Source organism: Hermetia illucens, chromosome 5 (assembly GCF_905115235.1).
Source record: "Hermetia illucens chromosome 5, iHerIll2.2.curated.20191125, whole genome shotgun sequence".
In the NCBI taxonomy this organism is placed as follows: Eukaryota; Metazoa; Arthropoda; class Insecta; order Diptera; family Stratiomyidae; genus Hermetia; species Hermetia illucens.
Window position 1 is genome coordinate 58,952,467 of NC_051853.1, and position 16,621 is coordinate 58,969,087.

Genomic DNA, 16,621 nt, shown 5'->3' on the forward strand with positions numbered 1-16,621 from the left:
GAAGACTGGACTAGTTATGTTCCCTAGCAACGTCAGACAAACAGCTACACGTTACTCACCTTAACAGGGAAGTTCACCTGGTACAAACAATCAAATATTTAGGGGCGCATCTTGACTCTAAGCTAAAGTGGGAAGGAACAATATCAAAAATCCTACAGATTGCCTGTTGATCCTGTAAGTCCACGCTTGGGAAGACCTGAAAATTTTCACCCCAACAGGTTCACTAGATGTAAACAACCATAATAAATCCAAATCCAAGCGATTTCCATCTGTTGCTACTTTCGGTCACGCTGCTGAGGTGAGGCAGCGTCTGATGATTTGCCTCTGCACTAGACAAAACCGTTAGTCATCTTTTTTTTCATGGACCAAAAGGTGAGAGTATGTTGCTCTTCATCTGGTCCAACATCAAGTAGATTTGGATTAGGATCCCTAATATCCCAAACAAAGAAACGCATTTTATAAAGTTTTAAATAGAACATTACTCACCAAATTTCTGCCAAATTCTGAGAAAGACGAAGTTGTCTAAGCCAGCGGAAAGACTAGAACGTTTACTTCCTGAAATAAAGAGAAACTTTCATTAATAATGGTGGAAACATCATTTTGAATAAACAACACCTACATTTATGGGCATTCAATTTCATTTTTTTTAAGTATTATGTAGACTAGTGGTTCAGCTGCTAATATATTCTCCATTTCTACTGGGTCAATTTTTGATGATTTGTCAGATTTGACTACCATGTGAGATACGCTGACCTGAGGGTAGCATTATTTCCTGGTGAGCAAGGCTGAAGCAAAATTAGCGTTGTTATGTTTCCATTTCGAAATCATTTGGAATTGGTGGTCACATTTTTCCTGCTTCAATTGTCACTTTCGGATAGCTTTTAAGGTTCATTGAGATAATACAGAAATAAAATTCGCAACGAAACATTTTGAACGAGAGAATACACTTTATTGTTATATTCTCTCTTATCTCCATGAAAAACGTGAGTCCGATTCAATTGATATCAAAAATGAATCCTTCCTGGAACCAAATATCCGCCTGGCCAATTGCTTTTCCAACATAGTGTATGGCATGCTCAATGCCTACGTGCGCTATAACGTCTTTATGAAAATTGTGTGCCTTGCTATAAAATTTTGGAAAAGTAATATGACAAGGCGATAATAGAGAACATTGTGAGAGGCCGAAGACTGAGGGAAAAAAAGATTGAAGGATCCCTTCTTCAATCGTTTTGTCATCACAGCTATTTATTTACTTCCCTCACTTTCACTGAACCCGAACCCCTTCTTTGACGCCAATACCCACCGTATACCCTGCACACGACGAGGGAGACTTACCTGAGCAAATCGAGGAATCAAGGAATCATATACTAAACATCTTCCTCTCAGGACCCAGGGAACGCGTAATATAGCGCTTTTGGGATTATAAAACAGCCATTCAAAGACAACTACACGAAGCCCCATAAAGACAGTCCTAAATCGCCCGGAGTGAAGCTGTTCTGAGATGCTTTGGAAATAGGCTCATCTGCAGCACTTCCCTGCTCCTCGCATGTCGGTCCTTTCCTTTTCGCAGGCACGAAATTGAATGCCTTAAATGTGATCGTAAACAGATATACGAGTACATATATACATGATGTCCCAATCTTTTCGGTTCTCGGTTGAAAGTGAAATTTTCAATGGGGCCGACAACGACAGGGTAATGGGAAAGTGACAACGAAGGTGTATAATAGGTGACATTTTACTCAGGTCGTATTGTATTTACTCGTTTTAGGAGTATCTTAAAGTACCATCTTATTTCATAAGATGAGAAATGGGAGTTAGGATGAACGTCGACGGTGGCGAAATAAATGAGGAAGGGTGAGTGACCCACTTTTCAAAATCTGTCATAAAGTGCTGGCAGGGTGGATTCACTCAAATTGCGTACCTGTGGAGTCGAATTTTGTGGGTGGATTTAAGGGGATTTGCTTTTCACGCAAATTATAAGTAAGGGATATTGTGATTTAGTATTTTTCATCTGAAATCTATAGAATACACCACGCCGGTAAAGCAATTTGCTTTGGATAATCTGCAAACAAATGGGGGGTTATTAGAATATGTGGAAACAAGATTTATAACTTTTTCCGTTTTTCCATTTGTCCCTCTATATTGACAAAGTAATACTCCATGGGTCCTAGTTAGCATTGACAAAAATGCTTGAAAAAAATCCTTGAAAAGCAAAGGCGCAAAAATGACTAAATTCCAAGTCACACAGGGAGGAGTGCAAGCGTAACAATAAACCTACTAACCTGATTTTTTTGGTTTGATCGGATTACGACGAACCTTTATTATCCAATTATATGCTACTTCAATTTTAACTGAGTATTAAACCGCTTGAATGAAAGGACCTTAATGTGCATCGTGAACGTGAACTGACTAAAAGATGAGAAAAGAACTTTTCCGCATATACATATACATAATCTTACTCAATCTGCTGAACTGAATCCTTATTTTGAAGATTTTGTAATGAATTTTTAAAAAGATATAATTACAAAATTGAATACAAGAGGCTGTTTTCCGTAATTTTGGACTCACTGAGATTCTGGGATCGAGAACGGCCATTGATGTGGAACCGACAAAAATTCACGAATTGGCATTTGTCATTGAATGGAGATTGGAATGGACAAATACGAAAGAAAGGGTAGCACACTCCCCCCAGACCAATCCCACGATTTTTCCAACTAATGTAGAATAACTAGCGCGATGGTATATGGATTGCACAATGTTACTGGTTGGGCCGATCGATATCTATATATCATATATAAATAATATAGCTAAACCATATGTAAAGCCTAATAAATGGTCGAATTCACACGTAGAGACAGCGCTCTACAAAGGCATATTACTACGATCTTAACGCTCCTTTTGGTGAGGTTCAAACAATCCTGTGAGCGTTTTGATTCACATTTCTCCAAGAAAAACCTAGACTGTTCTTAGTAAGATCGACCAGTATAATTCCCTCAATGGATCCTTTTATTTTCTTTTTGTCACGACGATGACCCCAATCCCGATTCCAAGAGGAGCTCTGATCCATTTAATGTCGTTTCTACCCCTTTCCTACCCAGCTCACCCGCTGCTTCGTACCATATGCAGACCCTACCGTGAAAGCCAAGCATTTTCAATATATTGAAGCATTATTATACATTATTATGCCTGATCCCTCAGTGCACCAGGTAATTAGAAGCTAATTTCGGCCGCACGAGTTATGTATAAACACTCACAATCCAATATCGATAAGGAATTGCATTTCTTCAACAAACCAAAAGATAAGAAAATAACATCTTAAGAAACAAATGTGTATCTTATCTGATGGTTACGAAGAAATGTAACGTGATCATAAAACGAGAGGATAAGGATCGAACTGTGTTCTATGATGGGAAATCAACAGAGCGGAGTCGTTCTTATCCATACTATAAATATGAGAACGACTAGTATCTTATCTAATGGTTACGAAGAAATGTAACATGATCATAAAACGAGAGGATAAGGACCGAACTGTGTTCTATGATAAGAAATCAACAGAGCAAAGTCGTTCTCTTGTCATTTAACATATGGTTACTTATCCATACTATAAATATGAGAACGACTATTGAATCGTTGCTCATTACGTAACTGTCAGTATTAGAGTTAAGATATATTTTTTTTTTAATAAATATTATTATTATCACAATTTTTTTTTTGTTTTAAATTGAACAAGTATTGTTCATTTAACTCACGTGGCTGCCATCCTCCCAGTTCTCCCTACTACTCCATTGTGTCAAAAATTTCTTATCGAAACAAGAGAGAGAGTGTTAGTCCTCCGTCTTTCAAGAGAGCGTTAATTGCTGTACACCATATTAGCTGTGATAATACCCCACCTTGTAGACAACTTTTGACCATATTCATGGCAACTTAATTGTACCGGTTAATACTTCTACTGCTCTAATATTTCATTCATTCACAATACCAGAGTGTCCCTGGCTCCCTTGTGGATAAGAGCATTCTCTGATATATACGCCAACTGATGCAGGGTAATTTCGTTGATCGTCCTGCCCGATAAGCATGTTGGCATAGATGTTGGGATGATAGAATGTTAGTTCTGTTCTGTTTCTAGTTCAAAGGATTTCTGCGAATTGAAAGAATCAGGGAGAAAAATATCCTTTTCGCCCGTATTCGAGAAATGAACATCATTTTTGCCCACCAACATACCCTTGAACGACTTCTAGGTCCTCTGGAGTAGTGCTGGAAATTTACTATCCACTCAGGTTAATTTCAGTTGTTTAAAAATCTTCAGAGAGAGAGAGAGAGAAAGAGTTTTCAGACCTCTGCCCTCATGCTGGTTAGATTATGACACGTCCCTTTATGAAGTAACTGTCTTGATCTGATAATCGTACTCGTCTCCATGCGCGTCAATAATGAATCTCTTAAAGTCTTCCCTAGGATTATGTCTAGGACTTCTAATCTGACGTTAGCCACGAATTTTGGCATGTTTCCAGCATTCTATACTTCTAACCTATTACTAAGGAAAATTAAACAAGGTGCAAACCTCTGAAATTGGTGTTGCTGCTTCCCCATATCTTATTATGTGCGCTACTATCGCAGTCGGGAAGAAGTGATAGCGCTTTCCTGTCGCAGTACTTTATCAATCCAACGATTGGTTCCGGGTATGATTCGAAGCGAAGTAGCCGAATACCATGACTGCCATGGAATTGACTTGGACAGCTACGAGATTCAGTTACAGATCAACCTAAAGAGAATCTCGTCTTTTTCTTAAGGCTTTGTCCCGTTGTGCCATTTTATTTTAGCAAAGAACTGATCTGGAAGCAGTCGTGAGGTTATTAAATCAACATCCAACATATCAAGCCACCGTTGTTTCAGCCGGTCTTTTGGTCGCTTACTATCGACTTCGATGTTGAGACCAATCGAGCGAGATCAACTTACTTAAAACCTTCCTATAGAAATTTGCTAAATTATCCAAAGTATACTTTTATCTGCTATAATAATCATAGAAGGTACCAAAAACATCTCGAGAGCTTGATCGACAGAAAGTAGGCTGGTTTCTGACTCTCCTGTACAATTAACACCTCAACCTGGTCATCGACCTAGGCAAAATGGCTTTGGATTTGAAAAGAGGGGAAAGTAAAGTAAAGTGTGGATCGGCTGGGCGTCGATCAAGGACAGTAGAGGAGGGATGCGATAGCCTCGCGAAATCCTGGAGGTAGCTGAATTTTTGCGAACCGTAAATGATGGCAACCAATATATAGCGCAGCATAATGCCATTTATTTGCACAGCATAATATAACATTACAGAAGGAGGTAAGTAATTTGTTGAAGAATATCGCTCAAAATTTCACGAGACGAAATACATGGTTGCAGCAAAGAACGAAGAATAATGGAATAATATTTTTGGAAGCGGTTAAAATCTAAGGTATCAGCAGTCCTTTGACATTATAGTACTTCATATTAAAAGCCTTTGGAGGCCTCAGGTGTTCCTAAAACTCAATTCACACAGGATATGCACATGCAAGTTAAACTTATTCAAGCTGGTGCTAAAGTATAGCTCGCATAGGGCCTGAGAAGCTACCCCAAGTTCACTCGTGAAAGCGTTTGAACTATCGTTACCGACACTAACTTTGCTACTAGACAATCTCCATGGGGATTTGAATAACGGGCAGTTACCTAGATGGACGGTGAAGACTTTGGGGAATCGCATTTTCCGTGGCGCGTGGGACCCAGATTACATAATTGGCCACGGAAGAGTGCGTAGAAGGTGACTGCTCCCTAATAGGCAACCCAAATACTGATGGATCAATAAAATTGCAGTGCTGTTGCATACTTTCGAACAAGGTGGCTTAGAGGAAAGCTCGGTAGCAACGATCGTGAGAAAATACAAAGGCAATCCAAAGCTGCCCTAAGGATGTAAAAGAAGCTGCTTCACTTCACAACTGTGGTTCTGTATGGAAACCTATATAAACCGTTAGGAGGGGGCTTGCAGGTTCGCAATGAAAACAACGTAAATATAAAAGTGATCGAACGACACTTAACTTCGCTGTCTTAATAACTTGTAGTCACTCTAATTCCTCACCACAAAAACAAGAAAAAGCAAACAGTGATCTCATCCAACAGGTGCGTAACATCTCCAACTATCGATAAGAGATTTCAAGGAAATTATGGGAAATTCGGTGGCAATAAGATCACACGGTTGGATGGCATTCTCAATAAAGCTTTCAAGAAGACTGGACCTGATTTAATCATCAACACCTTCAAGACGCGCCTCATAAAAAATAATATTGACCGCCCGATGGACCAAAAATTAGCGTTGTTTCCCAAGCCCAATAAGGCATGTAAAGCCCGGTCTGCTTGATAGAAATGATCCTAGAATGATGCAGAGAATTAACTACAACATACTGCTGTCTACTGTTGAAAACGGCAACGGCCATTCGAAGCGCCGGTATGGGTTGCGACGTTCCCATTGCATGGTAGTTGGTGACGAAACTATCAAAGGACCCGGGAAATTCTAGTGGGTATGCGCTTTGCGCTTTAGCAAAAATGATGCTCTTGGATATCTAGCGAGTCTCTCAAAGAAGAGAGAGAATAGGGTATGCATGCCAAAAGGCAGCCGGTGTCACCACAGTAGAACGTTAGGACCCAAAATACAATTAAAGATTATTCATAACTGGAGTGATGCGATCCATAATCTATACGCGCCGAGTGTGTGGTTCAAAGCGCTAGTAAACTCGTAAAGGCGAAACCAGCAAAATTGAGTTTATAATCCCACAGGTAACGAAGCGGTAGATAGGTCAGCAACCCTGTCAGCTGAATCAACACCAAAAGGAGAACCCCCAAGTAGTAACACCAGGAAACGCAGTATTCACGTCGTAAACGGCGAATGCTCTGAAGTCTAGAGTGATGAGAACCGAGTCTGCACGGGAATCATCTGAAGTGGCTCTTGGCTAAAGCCCCACCAGAAAGTATCAGGTAACATGAGAATCGCGAAAGCCGTCTAAGAGCATATGTATCAGGAAAATTCCTGGGTGATGTGTTCTCGGCCTGGTTATTTAAAGTTGGCACTCTTGTGGGGGGTTCATGGTGGTTGCAGTTGTGTCTCACAGAGAGACAATATCCGCTCCGCTTTAGATTAGATGACCACGGATACGAATAGAAAATCAGAAAATAAATGTGGTAGTACATCAAGAGGTTTAAAGGATGGAGTTCATGGCTGCTTGAAACCCGCAAATGGAAAGAGAAATGGATGGCATTTTATAAAATAATAAGAAAAAGTCAGCTTTAATGGTATTCTAAGGCACAGTATGGCACTTATTGCAGCATATCTGGAGAGAGTATTTTTTAAACATAATTTTCGGCAGGATAAGAGGCATGGTCCAGGTTATATCAAAACGTTTATGCTCAAGTTGAATTTTCTAAAATTATTTATTCGCCTGTTTTTAAGTCTACTCCCAGTTAAGATCTTTCAAACCCTTCTATTGAAGTTGAATTTTATATTTCTTCATAGCAAAGCATATATTGAACTCAAGGCGAATTTCGATAATTGTCATTCCCTCATATTACCAGTTGACTCAGCTGTGAATGAGTACCTGAGTCAAATCAAGGTAATAATCTCGGGCTAACGCAATGCTGACCACATTGTCTCCTACAGTATACTGTAGTGTACCGTTACAGCCTTGAATGAAGTGCTCTAACACACTTCAAGGCCCTGATCCAATATGGATTGTTATGCCACACTACTTCCTGAATAGGTTAGGTCCTATTGTCTAATAATAACTTACGAACTTTTCAGACTCTCTCAAGGTGCGATATATAGTACCGAAGTCATTACTACTTACGCTCACTTTTGCTTCCAAAACTAATATGACGGTGAACTTCCATTTATTATGACTCACATTCCGCTGTACGTCACAGAGTTTATCATAGGATTGAAAGTCTGAAAGTGACTGTATTCCCAACTCTTACAAACATCTTTATTGTGCTATGGGCCTCCTTCGGGACGTCGTCGACAACATCACTAGTGCGAGAGAAAATAATACTTTTCATGGCGTTCAACAATACATGATTATTCTCTACCGGACTATTCTGGATATCTCACGTTCAGTTAACAATCGTCCCTATGAATAGATGCAGACGCAACACACAGGCAAAGACATATGACCATCAAGTGACTGTTGTTGTGAACATTCCGAAGATAAATCAAAAATCTACAATTAACTGAAAGTTAACTTGTGAGAGGCTCTGCACTAATGACGTTAGATATTGCGGAAAACCATATACCTATCACCGCTGCCTTTAAGGTCTCTAAAACAGCATTAGTCGGTCTACACTCTTTCTTACTTACTCACCTAAGCTACCTTCTACTGAAATCAAGCTGGCGTTCAGAACACCCATCACGATCGCAGGGAAACTTTTAAGAAGAATTTCCTAGGATGCAATCTACTTGTATCAGAAGTAGCCAGTTCTACCTGAGCTTACACTATTGATATGCTCCTCACTCTAGATCCAAATCTTGCAATTACTATTCGATCTTAACTCGGCTCACGAATTCATGCTTGTGTTTGATAACCTTTCTAATAGATAAGACAGCATTGTGCGCCAAAGCGAAGAGTGCTCCACAAAGTCCCTCCATCTTATTTGTCGAGATCCCGGAATGTCCAACATTTAGTGCTGGAACTATCATTCAAATCCTTTCGAAAGAATCGCGTATTCTTCCACTGTACGACATAGTTGTAACAGAGTTTGCGCACATCCAAGAGACAATTTTTTGTCCTTGTACATTAGCTAAAGTTCTTGAAAGATAAGTACGTCTTTATACGAGGCATGCATCAACTCGAAATTGATGATAAAACAGAAACTTTGACTGCAACTCACAGGAGAATCACCGCATCAACAAGGCATTACACTTATTGGATTAGTTATGCGAAGTATCTATTATAACGGATGAAATTTCCCCTGGACTGGGTGTCGGATACTCTAATAGTACATATACAGATGATGTTTTCCTAGCATCTAATAGCAAAAACGATCTCGAGCAGCTTGTCCAAAAATGGAAAAAATGCCTCATGCAACACGGTCTCAGACTGAATCTAAATAAAACTGAATTTTTGACGACCGATCCCCATGAAATGGGCACAATCACTGTCAGCGGCAGTGACCTGCCCAGAACTAAGCGAGTTAAATACCTAGGATCAACGCTATCAGCCAATGGAGAACTGCATTATGAAATTGCTTGACGTATTAACGCAACCTGGATAAAGTGGCGTTCCACAACTGGTGTTCTTTGTGATCGAAATATCAACGAATGTCTCAAATCTAAAATTTACCGCAATGTCGTCCGGCCTGTCGCCCTCTATGGTTCTGATTGTTAGCCGAAGAAATGAACGGCGTCTTGCGGTAATGGAGACGAAAATATTGCGTTGGACTAGTACCGTGACACGTTTTGATCACATCCGAAATGAGGATATTCGCGATCGTTATGGGGTTGCACCGATCGTGGAAAAGTTGCGAGAGAGGCGTCTTCGATGGTATGGTCACGCAATTCGTGCCAACGAGAAGTCACTTGCCAAGATTGGTCTGAACATCGAAGTCAATGGTAAACGACCAAAAGGCAGACCTAAACAACGGTGGCTTGATACGCTAGATGGGGATTTGAAAGCCTCGAGATTGCACCCAGATCAGGCATTCGATAGAGCCAAATGGCGAAACCGATCACGACGAGCCGACCCCGCTTGTGAACGGGACAAAGGTTGAAGCAAAAAAGAAGATTATTATTAACTTTATTAAGGCAGATATCAATATGGATTGTATTTTGAGGCTTTAGTGGAGCTTCGTGATTCTTTTTTTCAGATTTTTCGATTGAGTAGTTTCTGAGAATGGGTCCGTCTCTGCATTCACCCCTTCTGCATCAAATGTCAAAAATGAGGCGAGCAGAGGCAAAAAGTACTAATCGAAACTTTACATTTGATATTGTCACTCCACATGACCATATTCGGTGAAAAAAATGTTACACCCCTTTTGGATGTATGGGGACCGCCCCCCCCCCCCCCTTCCTCCTTACACTCAACGTAGAACGATGTTACTCGCTGTATGCGAGGAGATTCACGGTTCTCTCCTTTCGACCAAATTTCGTATCAATAGAAGTAACAGCGCTCCTCACCGATTACATGTCTTAAGTTACTGGAGAATATAATCAACATTCTCTTCCCAAAAGATGTACATTAAGCTTCCGGCAGCGCATGTAAACCCCACCAAAGTTCCTGTAGTGTCAGACGAGGAAGTTCTGGTGGCAGGAAAGAAACTCATTGAAAATAAGACTCGAGGACCGAATGGAATCCCGAAAATCGCCTTGAAAATGGCAACAAGACTTGCTTGCCCAATTTTTTACGGCATGCCTTAGAGAAGGAGAATTCCACTTGCAGTGGAAGCTACAAAACCTGATACTATTTCGAAATCAAGTTAACCATTGGGTGACCCTCCGCATATAAGCTTAACTTCAAAACCACATTGACATGCAACTAAAGCATCTTCCATTGCTGTAACGATCCCGAGAGCACTACTGAACATCGTTGCTCCAAGATAAAGCCGACGGTTTCTTCCTTCAAGGATAGTTAGTTCTGTGCTACTCTATGCAGCTTCTCTATGGACAACTATGTTGGAAAATAAGCTGAACTGTAGGAAACTAGAAACGTCATATCGGCTGAGAGCATTCCGAACATCTCGAGCTTACCGAACCACTTCAGGAGAAGTAACATGTGTATTAGCAGGGATGCTCCCCATAGACATCCTAGCGAACGAAGGTCGACGCCTCTATGACAAAACGTATGCAACCAGAAGGTTTTGCCCATTCCGACGGCAGAGAGACAGGACGAGTCCCAAACTGGCCGTTGAACATACCGCCTCATTCCTGGCATTCGAAGATGGATTGGACGAAGCCAAAAGAAATTAAATTATGAGCTGACACATTTCTTGCGTGGACATGGAGGTTATGGTGCATACCAACATCGATTTGACCAGTCAGGCGAAATAAATTCTTTTGCTGCAGCTATGAGAGGAGTAAATAAGAAAAACTTGCTACTCGTGGTGGTACGACACTGACAGGGTGCCAGCTTATAGATTAGTGTTTTTAAGTGAGCCCAAGGCTTCTTCAAAAGTATCAATATACTCGGTTGCACGTCGACATTTAAAATGATGAAACGTTTTTATAAAGCAACTAGGACCCACTTGTTTCAAAATGGTGATGATATCCAGATCTATTATAATTGTAACCAATAACAATAGCAATGCAACGAACTATAGAATTACGACCATAGATAATGAGTTAAAACTGAGTCAATTTTCTCTTCTGACGGATGCTTCAACCCTTTCTTTAAATGAAAATCTAACAGATATCATAAATCTTCCCAGGACCAAATATGGGAATAACATTTTTTTGACAACCTCTTTGCTACTAAATTTGAACGTTATCCTGCGTGCTCTTTTGTAAACAAAGATATGATAGGGGATTATCTATGCGATAATAAATCTAGCTTGCAGTCTCTCAACTCGTATTATTGAAAGCCGCAAAGAACAAAAACAGCTTCATTCCTGCCCACATCTCAAAACATATTAAACATCCCCGAAGCGCACATGGAAAGCTGAATGGCAAGGATCCGGCCAGGACACTTAACGAGTGTCGTAGACTAAAAGCTACTCTGTAAATATTTAATGATATCATAACACATAACGTGCATGTGCTCCTCTCCTCGAGTGCGGCCTCCATATTCCATGTCGACCTTCCGGTTCAAGTGCTTCTGGTTCCCTGCACTACTCAGGATCTTCGAGTATATGTTCATGTATGAGAGAGCAATGCAAGTTAAGAAGATCCTTCAGATTGTTATAACGTCTCATATCGTGTAGTAAACCTTTCTCGAAGTGAAATCACCTGATCCTTAAGAATTTTCCTTGACTTTTATGTATTTCTGCTGATAAGAAAATAAAGGAAAAAATAATAAAAGCGCGATAATATTAAAAATAAGAAAAGGACTCGTGAAACTAGCGTATCAAGCGAATCTTTGAGTTTTGTGTGGTTAAGGGTTGGAGGTAGTCTTGAGTATGGCTTTGTCTTACTTAAGAGCAGTGAATAGGAACTGCTTCCGTAAAACACTTTTCACTTTCCCGAAAATCTATGCATACATATAGAAACGTATACTTTACACATTCCCAAGGATTCCATTCAGTACCCACGTAATACGTTCTCACTGCATTTTGATTTTTACAGGAACAACTCTTTCAAAGTTCGGACACTCTAAAAGAAATTCGGAGAAAAGCATTAAAAAGGTTGTGAACTCATGTACCTGTAGAGTATTCCATGTATGGAGGTGTATTGCTCCCACACTGCAAGTAGTCCTTGTGTGTATTGTACAAGGGGTCAAAGTTTAAACGAGAAAAGTTTGTGTCGCATTTAATTCAATAATTCTTGCCGGCATTCAACTCGACGCTCAGCAGGAGCTTAATAAGGTTTTTATGTGCTCCGCTTCCAGAAAAGTTATGCATCATGTTATCTTCATCGCCAGTTTGGAAAAGGAGAGATTCGAAAAAATAACTGTTAGTAAACTAGAGAACCTCCGTCCTCCGGACAGTCTCCTGGATAGCGTTTGGTCCTGGATTCGGGTCCTAGTTTTCTATGAGCACATTACGGTGTAAAAATACAAAACTCAATTTCAGGACAATTACGAGGATTTAATTTTTTATTTCACGCGCCAAGAGCAATTAATTTTTTTTTTCAACCTCCCTCTCAGCCGGTTTTGCACCTTCAACTGTGACCCTGCGCTTAACCGTTGAGATAAATCTGAGCGTATATTTCATAAATGCCATGGGAAGGCTGAATGCAGTGTTGACGATGGCGGTGGTGACGATATCTTAAGAAAACAATCATCAGGCGCTTAGGGTTGAGGGTGGAGAGTTTGTATTTTGTCTGCAGAGCGTTTATGTAGCATTTCTCCGGGAAGGATGAAATGTAGCTGGTAATTAAGGTAAGAAAATTCGAAGCATGGAAGGAAAAAATTACGCGGTAATGTCTCACAACTATAATGAGATATGGGGCAAGTTTATAAGTTATGATGGCAAATGGGCGTACAGGTGTTGATAGTTTATTTAATTTCAGACATTGCATTTTAATGGATTCATTAAACTCAGGGCGGCTATTCTTTTATGGATATAGTAGTTTTGGTTGGCGTTCGCCACCATCAATGCAGTTACAAACATTGAAGAGGGATATGATGACTTATATCAAATAAACTACATATATATGTATCTAAGGCACGCTAACGCAAAGTATGCCAAGGCCTACCATACACTGAAAACACTAACCCAGAGCAGACGAGCAAGAGAAATTGAAACTTTCAAAAGACAAAAGAAATAAGTGCAAATCGCGCCCAGGTTGTTTCTGAATGGCAAATGGCAAGTCAGCCGTGAAAAGGAGTGGAGTTCATAAAGAGAACGTGGAGGAAGGACAGGAGGTTATCATCACCTCCAAACGAGAAAAGGAAACATATGGCACCGTACCTTGAAGAGTTCTAACAGAAAATGCCAGCCGTATTGGAAATTTCACAAGGGAATAAAAAAAAATATAAGGACTAATTCTTAAGGCAAATAAAGTAACCCGCCAGGAACATTCTGGAGGTTATCATCAAATAAAAAGATATCGATCAGATAACCACGAGGAAGAAGGTTCCGCCAATCATTAACAACAACAAAATTCGTGCTAATTGAATTGCAGGAATTGTCTATGAAAGCTCAAAGGAAAGCATATGACGTGATACAGGCCATAACCAACTGGCTACCGGTAGGGGCAGCGCACACATTTGGAACGTCAAAAAGATTGAGAATGAGAGACAATGAGGAGATGGATAGATTGAGTATGTGTATATAATGGAGCAAGTAAAACTCAAGCGATGCTAGCAGTAATGTAAACTATGGGTAGCAACAAGTCTAGTGAACCCTTTTCATGTATGGAGATGCAAATCTTGAAAAGACACCACGCGGGGCCACGTTGAAGCGAAGAGGACTCTGATCAACGTCAAAATGTTTAAGTCACACCTGCTTTCATAGGGCGTTCCAGTTCCTAGAGTTTGTTTTGAATCATCGCCAATGTCGCGTTTCCTGCGATCCAACCACTTCTGTATCAGTATCTCCTCTACAAGGTTGTGGTAGCCCACATTTAGGTTAAAAGCATCGCTTAACCTCTTTCTTGGCTACATGAAACTCGGTGTGGCAACGCATTCAACACAACTGGGTACTTCGTGAGAAACTGTGTCAGGCGATAATTTAATTGACCATGTTTTCACTCCACCCATTACTCAGTGAACGGGATGAGTGTAGCGACCTTTTCCGAAATTACCCCACCGCCGTTGCCATCTTCTATAGAGCTCATACACAGCAACTTTTCAGAGCTCGGCAGATACCTGGGACGGATTCGTCCTCCTTCTCTAGTAAAATGGTAATCGACAAAGGGATCACTCCCGTGTTGTACAGGTTGCATCCCCTCTGCCCGATTGGCTGGTATACTGAACTCATCTTTCGCTCAGACAGTAGCGTCATATAGCATTATGGATGTCATCACCTCTGCGACAACCGCTTGCGACTACGATATTGGGCATCACTCCCCTCAGAGATAAACTAGCTTTTGCAGTCTTTGCTCACGCATAAGCCTCTCTAAGCTCCGCCTGGCGTCGGTCGTTATCTCCAAGTATTAAGTGATCGGTTTTGATACGACCTCTTGGTCAACTATCCGAATGTAAGCTGCACTGTTTTTGTTACGATTGGCAATTTTTGTTTGTTAGACCCATCTCTACCACTGGGTGCAGTCTGCATGAATGGTTTCAATTCCATATAATTCCACATCGTTGAGGAATTTCACAGCTACAATCATCACTAAGTCGTCTGACAAACCGATCAACGTGATCTCTTGTCACAATTAACTCATTCAGCCGTGATCTATCTCTTATCAGAAAAGTCTCAAGAAACCGAGCTGGCTAAGTAGCCAGGAACATTCAGTTTACCCGAAATGTCCTAGTTCAACACCTGTGGGCTTTATTAAAGTCATTCTTGGCATATAGTGTCATCACTGCGTAACTGTCACCAGTAGACATTGCCCCTCAAGCTAGATCCATTTTATTGATATGATAGACAACCCGAAAGCTCGATGGGCGGGAACACCTCGTTTCATATCACTTTCTCCAACATTTTCTCACAGTGCCTAGCAAAGAGATAATACAATATGACGAAGGCACATAAGGCTTTTCCGTCTCTACCACTGGGTGAGTAACTTTCTCTTTTTTTCGAAATCCTGTTCAATCTTTGAGACTTCTCGCTAATACGTTTGCAGATTCCCTGTAATTCATCCTCAATAATCTCAGGAATCGAAAAGACGTCATTCTGCAACGGAAAAGGGTTGTATTGATTTTTAAAATAGGCGACGAACACGACACTTGCGGTAATTTCACCCCTTGGGCAGATCATAATATTTGCAAAGTCTCCACGTTCACAGATATGATTACCTCAATGTTCAGATTTCGAATGGTAATTTCGCTATTTTGATGTCAACGTTGTAGCGCCGCATGCATCAGTTAACAACACCATTTCCATTGCTATGCCTTTCGGACCGTGACTTCTTCCTAAGGCCCCTGGAAATACCTTTTCCGCAAGAATTTCTGTAGCCAAGCATCCTGGCCTTGTTAAGGCCAATACACATTTAACTGTCACTCCCCCCGTTTACAGTGAAAAAATGGCTTGGTTATCACTATGGGTGCAGTTCCTAGTCAACAGCTAGACCATCACTCTTACGAAAGAGGTACTGAGTTATCTTAGGTCGACCATAAACCTGACTTCTACCACGAATGGTTGGCACATATCCAAGATTGACTAAAACCATTTCTTGCTCCTGGTGTTCATTACTCGGCTTCCCCACGCAATTTAGAACTGTGATTAGGTGGTTATATTTACAAAGATTGACGAAGATCACCTGGTTGAATTTTATAAAAAGGAGAATGTGGAACATTGAGGTATCGCGGCAATGATAGATACCTGAAGTACAGTAGAGTCCTCTACGCGAATCAGTCAAAACCCCAATCACTGCGAGCCAGGTCATGAAACACTTTGAAGTCAGATTCGTAAGGACAAAGATGTGAGGAAGCCAAATTTACAACTGCTTTCCTATTATTAGCTTTATATTTACCGAAAATTTAGCGATCTACGTGACGTAAGGACTCAGCTCAAAATCGTAGAAAGGAAACTTGATTTGTGGAAATTTGAATCAGACAGTCGGACACAAATATCAAGCGACGTGTTTTTAATCATTCGTGGGATTGGACAAAGCACTCGTGAATGTTATATTTTTGACATACTTTTTGACGAAGACATACTATGATACGAGAGTGATGCAAAGAGTATACAGCGACCACTAAACAATCTGTATTTACATCAAACGTGAATCGGAGGTTAAAAAGAGCAATTAGGTCCATCGATTGAGCTGCGGAAACTTTTAGAACGACACATACCATAAATATACAACTAAACTGCATTGCCATGGTGTACACGGCATATCCTCAAAATATTGCTCAGC